Consider the following 6,456-nt stretch of genomic DNA (forward strand, 5'->3'; position numbering starts at 1 on the left):
AATATTTTCAGATTCCAATGGTAAATATTTATCCAATGTAGCTCTTGTACTTTTCCCTGGCCCCGAAAATGCCTGATTTAATTTTTCATTTGTTCAGTGATTGTCAATCTATCAGTGGGGTTTTTTATCAACAATAATTGCATGTTTGTTTTATAATTTTGTAATTATATTTATTTCATTTTTTTAAACGGTAATATTTTAATGTCTTTTTCAAGAACATTGACATTGAAAATTTGGACGTCTAAAGTGCAATACCTTTTATACTAGCTATAATCATTTGCAGAGTGAATAATAGAATATCAAAAACTTCAGCATTTGCTGCTGAAATATTGTATATAATGTTAAAAATAAAAAATTCAAACACCAAAGCTTTTATTGAATTAAATCAATGACATGAACATATATGTCCGGTCACATGGTACTGTAGTGTGGACAAGTTAGGTTATTTTTTTATACCCTCATTCATGGGCCTCAGATGCAAGTGTAAATATAATCAGAAATAAATAAACAAACTAATTTGTTAGTTAGGAGAAGAACCTAGCTGTACTGTGTCAAATTTTCATATCTCTAACTTTAAAATTATGAAATCTGTATGGAAAAATGTTCAAAAAATGTCCGGTTGATAGTTCCTGACCAGTATGCACTACATATTTTCATAAAAATATTTTTGTGAAAAACATTCCTGCGAGCATTACAGGAAAAGTAAAAGAGATCATTTGAAAACGACTGTTCTTTTAATATAAATAACGAATTATTTCGTCATAGTTTGGACTTAATCTTCATTTGTTTGAAGCATGCTGTGTAATCGTTTTAGAATTTTAACAATTTAATTCCCCAACATATGAAAACATTACCCGCTGCTCATTCCGTTGTTGATCAATGTCAATATGGGCTAATGCATCTTCTTCCATTTTTCCAGGTCAATTGATGTAAATTCAAAAAATTATTTTATAGTTAACAAAGCCTGCAAAGATAATAAAAAAGTAATATTTCAAGTTAAATATATACATGTATATTTCTCACATTGAACATTTTACGACGGGTGTTCCGCCAGAAATGCAAATTTATTTCAAAAGTTTAGATTTCATGACTATTTGTAGATGATATGACATGAAATTGAATTCCCTTATAATCTAATGAATTTCTGATCGTATTATTTAAGATTTGAATCATATTTCATAGTCAAATACACGTTTTTTCTGACACATTAATACAGCTGGTCCGAGCGCTTTCTTGGTGGATATCTCTGAATTTTCGAAATAAGAAATTATTAAAAGGTGCAATATCAAGTCATTTAGAGCGGCTAACCAAAGACCGTTACACGTATATTCTTCAGGAAACTGTTACATATTTGGTTTTAGAAGAAGTTGCGTTGTCGTGAAGACTTTTTATTTAAAGACATTTGTTGGTCGCCGTTGCAAGTAATTATGTCGAGAATTTTTGACACTCCATGTTTATACGGATTATTTGCGGAAAATCCCTAGTATCCCTACTCTAACATTTCTGTTTGACGTCGAAAAATATTATATTACATAATCACTAATATTTATCCTTGTAATTGTCAAATAGAGAAGCAGAGAAAATAATGTATCCGAATTCATCCTGATAATACACAGTTTTTAAAAAAATAAAAAAATAATCGTTTACAAAGCCACACTGCCCATCAATAAATTGAAAAAGGAAACTTACTCGTATGTGTGTAAATACTCTTTTCACTTTGCTTTGAACAAAAAGTAGTACCACCGTGACGATGGATGTTTTTAATGATATATGGCCATATACTTATTGATTTTAAGCTCATAAAGCTATAAGCTAAATCGCTTTTGCAACACAATGTTTCTCCATTAAATTTCTGTATGAAATAATCAATTTTCATTTAAAGGAACGAAACAAAATGATTTTCATATTCATTACTTGTTTTTGTTTTTATTTCTTGACTGGAATTTTGTTTTTTTTGTGAACTACTAATTTAGCTCATCAAGATGCCATACACCCTCTGACCATAGGCGGTAACTGATTCTATTGATCCATGCAATCTGGCCATTGTCTTCACTGTTCTTTATCATTTTAATATGAAGATGTCCCATTGACAGATAAAAAATATATGCCCACACTTTATTTGACAGATACCTGTTTGTTAAGCCCCATGTTTTCAGATATGTTTTTCTTTGGTTTCAATTTTATATGAAATTGTTGTTTTTAGCACTTTTGAAGTTAAGTTAAGATTATATTTTAAGTGGAACTGTTATCTTCTAGTTTATTTGGTTTAACGGCGCACCAATACAATTTACGCCATATAGCGCCGAAACAGTAAAGAAAATTTCTCTAACACTGAACGTGATGGTATAAGTAAAACTCTTCCCTAACAGATGAAACATATCTGTTGTCGTTGTTCTATATAACTGATACAAAAGTTTAACTGTAATCATCATATTATTAAACGAGTTTGTTAACTGATAGTACAGAAGTACAAGTGCAAATAAACATCTCCCAACAATTATTAAACATAAATTTGAAACAAGCGAAGCGATAATTCAATAACTTGACATATAATTCTCTGTAAATAGATTAAAAAATAACTATAGAATGCATTGTTCTAGCGTTGTTGTAATATCTGGCCACAATAAATTTGTCGTCATGTTGCTTTAAATTGTTGCAACATATGCATTTTATATATTTCTTTTTGCAAATGAAAATGAAAATCAAATCAACGCAATAAACTTTAGCAAGCATAAACATAACTTTGACCTACATTAGAGTTGGAAAATACAAGGAATAAATTTTAAGAAAAATAATACATGTACATTTCTTATATAAAAAAATGTTAGCAAAATGACAAGTAAAGAAGCAATAATTAGAAAACGTGGAGGATTCATTTTTTAAAAATTATTCCTTATATTTTCTTATTCTAGGTCAAAGTTATGTTTAAGCTTGCTTAAGTTTGTTTCGTTCTTTTGATTATTCATGTGCACAGCTCCTCCATCAGGATAGCAAGTATGAAAGCTCTCTACATTTTATTTAGAGTTTGATTATTTGCTGTTGTGTGAATAACATTTTTGATGGTAAACATTTTTTCATGTTTGTATTATTCTTCATTATTAACTTTTTCATTTGGTGTATTCAAAATCATCATGCTTATGGCTGTTTGTGACAAAGATAGATTTTAGATATGCTTTTGTACTTTGTGCAACACAGGCAATTATACCCTTTGGTGATGTGCAGATCTAGCATTTATCAAGATTTTGCACTGAAAGTCTTTAAACTTTTCGCCATGATGGAAAATGAACCTGAAATAAAGTATATATGTCGCTTAAATCCATTGAGTCTATTAAATGATAATTATAAATTAAAGCGGAAGTGCTAAAATAAAATACACTATTGACCTGTTACAAACTGGATTGATAACATGTAGATTATTTTGACTGTTAGTCAAGAGACACGGTGTAAGAGTTTCAACGGACAAGAGAAGCAACTCATATGAAAATAAATTGATAGACATGTGCAAAGTTACCTCCCTTAGGATGGCAAATTGGAAAGGTGTGCTAATTGCATTGGTGCTTGATTATTTGTTGTTTAAAGTGGTTAATACTATTAATGTTTGTAATTTTAATGAATTTAGCGATCACACAGCTTTGAATTTGTTTGTATATTACCTTTACATTAAAACGGAAGTCAAGATAATGTACAAAACTACAGACTCTGAGGTATAATTTCAATACATGTACGAAATCCTGGTAAGCTATTTACAATTATTTGAAATCAAAGAGTACCAAAATGGTATAATAAAAGTGACATTATTTCTGTTGCTCACTTTCTTTTTAAAAAGGTATGCTTACTACTGATGCTGCTTTAATTTTACATTCTGTCATTGAAAATATAAAGATTGCAGTATGCATGCCATATACATAAACACGCTTTGGTTAAATGGTAAATTACGAAGTATAATACAAATTTAATCGCCTGTTAATGTTCTTTATTTTCCACCACCACCACCACCACCACCATCATCATCATCTGATACATCAACTTGAACAATGCTGCTCATCAGAAAGCTGTATAGGGTCATCATACAACATGAGAAAACATATCATATTTGCTTCAATGACACAAAAGAAAAAATCTCGCCTTTAGAAAATAATAACTTCAAGTTAACACTAATGTGTTTTATGATTTTGATTTTTAAGTTGAAACCGTTTACTTTAACGTGATAAAATTTGATGGAGAGTCAAATTGATATAAAATATTCATGCATTCTAAAAGCATGTAACATATTTGCACTTGTAATTCTATCAAGCAACTTCTATTGCATTATAACGTTCTTCATTTTCTATTTTATTGAATTAGATATGATTAATCACCTGCATTAGTGTGTTTGAGCTTCAGAACCGAGCATAAATAAACTCAAGTGAGCTATAAATTTCCTTTTGTATCAGTATTTCAATGTGAACCTAAATGTCACTATTAAAGTCTCTCAATTTAATAGCAAATATAAAATGGAGTTTAATGAAAGATGAATTTAGATTTAAACAATGGTTTTTCTCAATATCTTTTTACATTGCATTATTTTGTTTCTGAGATATAAAATATTTGTTCCATCAGAGGCGGATAACGGAAAGCTTGGGCATATTGTTAACGCATGTGGAACTGACAGTAAGTCTTATGATAATTAGAACAAAGCAACGAAAGACGTTAGTTTAAACAATATTTTATTTATAAGTATTACATTTACATCATAATTGACAAATAATAAATAGTACGGATTGAGTAGTAAGCTTGAAAGCTTTTTTAAGACGTTGATAGCATATGGTCAATTTATTTTATAAATTATTCGTAACATTATGTTTTATCTTGTGGTATTTAATAAAAAACTTTATAATGTCATAAAATAAGTAAAGAAACTTGAAGGTATTATGATTAAGCTGCTTTTAATTTTATTAATAAGTGAAATGAATTTGATTTGCTAAACCAAAATGATATACATCGGACGAATAAAGTAGTCATTTGTTTCCTTTATGAAATTTAATACATTTGTAAACGTATGGTGCAATTGTTTTAAGAAAATTCTTTATTACCTTAGTGGCTCATCTTTGACTGAGTTTTACGTCGCATAAACACAGTATAGGTCATAGGGTGACTTTCCAGCTTTAATTTTTCGGGTACATTATTTCAGCCACAAACGGGCACCTGAGTAGAACTTGAACAACCGACGCTTTGTAAGCTACCTGGATATAAGATGTATGGTATATTACACTAGTACAAATGTCTTTATGTAAGCAAATTGTACTATGTACTAACATTGTTTATATACTGTATGTAGGAAACACATGTTATTTAATTGATTCTGACATTTTTGCATTTCATTACATATATCACAGACAAACAATTGGAATAGATCGACATCGTTTAGGCCAATCCGTAAATAGTACTTTCACTCCCTGAGTAGAAAGCATTGTTGCCATGATTATACAATGACATTCTATGAATTAATGATAATCGAGTTCACAAAGTAAGCATTTGACATGTTAATATCCGTCATTGGAAGTAGCAACGGAAATTGTGCACCTTATACAAAATGGTCTGACCGAATTCATGACATAGAATACTTTCATGCAAGTAATCAGCTATTTGGACTGTTTAATCAGCAATAGATATGGATTTAGTGGCACTTTTATTGATGGTAAGTATTGATCTGTATCCAATAACCTCACTCATTCCTAATTATGGCATTGCAACTACGTTTTAAAAATAGCTGTGTCCTTTGTTAAAAACCATTATGTCATACATTTAGTTTGCCATCTGCATGACTGACAGTCAATTTCCGCCAAAAGTTCACGTTTCAAGTTACACATAGCATTCGGTGCACATTTCTGACAGTAGAGAAAAAAAGTAATCCTAATTTAAAAAACGTCCAAAACGGATATTATAAACCGATGATTGCAATTATCATTCAGAAGCTGTCACATACTGCCAAATATCTGTCGGAGAAAATGATATTCGTTTACTTAACATTTAACTTAGAATACACATGAACCAAATAGTACAAAGCCAAAAATAGAGAGAAATAAAAGACACAAGAGTTTTTTCCCAAAGTTTCAAACTGGTTTCACGTTGTATTTCGAGTATAGACTGAACAAAACAGAATAAGACAAAATGTGAAACAAAATAAAGGGCAATCATCCTACACTTATGAAGTAAAGAAAATTGTTCTTTTTGTTCTTTTGCTTCTCAGTCCTTCACTGTAAAATATATCCAATGATGAAGTTGCAAGTTAGTATCTCAAATAAATTTGTATGTATGGTAAGTATGGTCATTGCAAATTAAGCAAGAAATTACAAATGGCAATAACTAAAACAAGGATTAAGTTGTTATTCATTTCAATAGCATTATCGTTTCTGTGATCTAACCTTAGTGCGTCCACTGAATATAAAAAGAAAACATGTCTTCAACTGTCGCTTT

Source organism: Ruditapes philippinarum, unplaced genomic scaffold (genome assembly GCF_026571515.1).
Source record: "Ruditapes philippinarum isolate M1 unplaced genomic scaffold, ASM2657151v2 ctg4109_1_1_1_1, whole genome shotgun sequence".
NCBI classification, from domain to species: domain Eukaryota; kingdom Metazoa; phylum Mollusca; class Bivalvia; order Venerida; family Veneridae; genus Ruditapes; species Ruditapes philippinarum.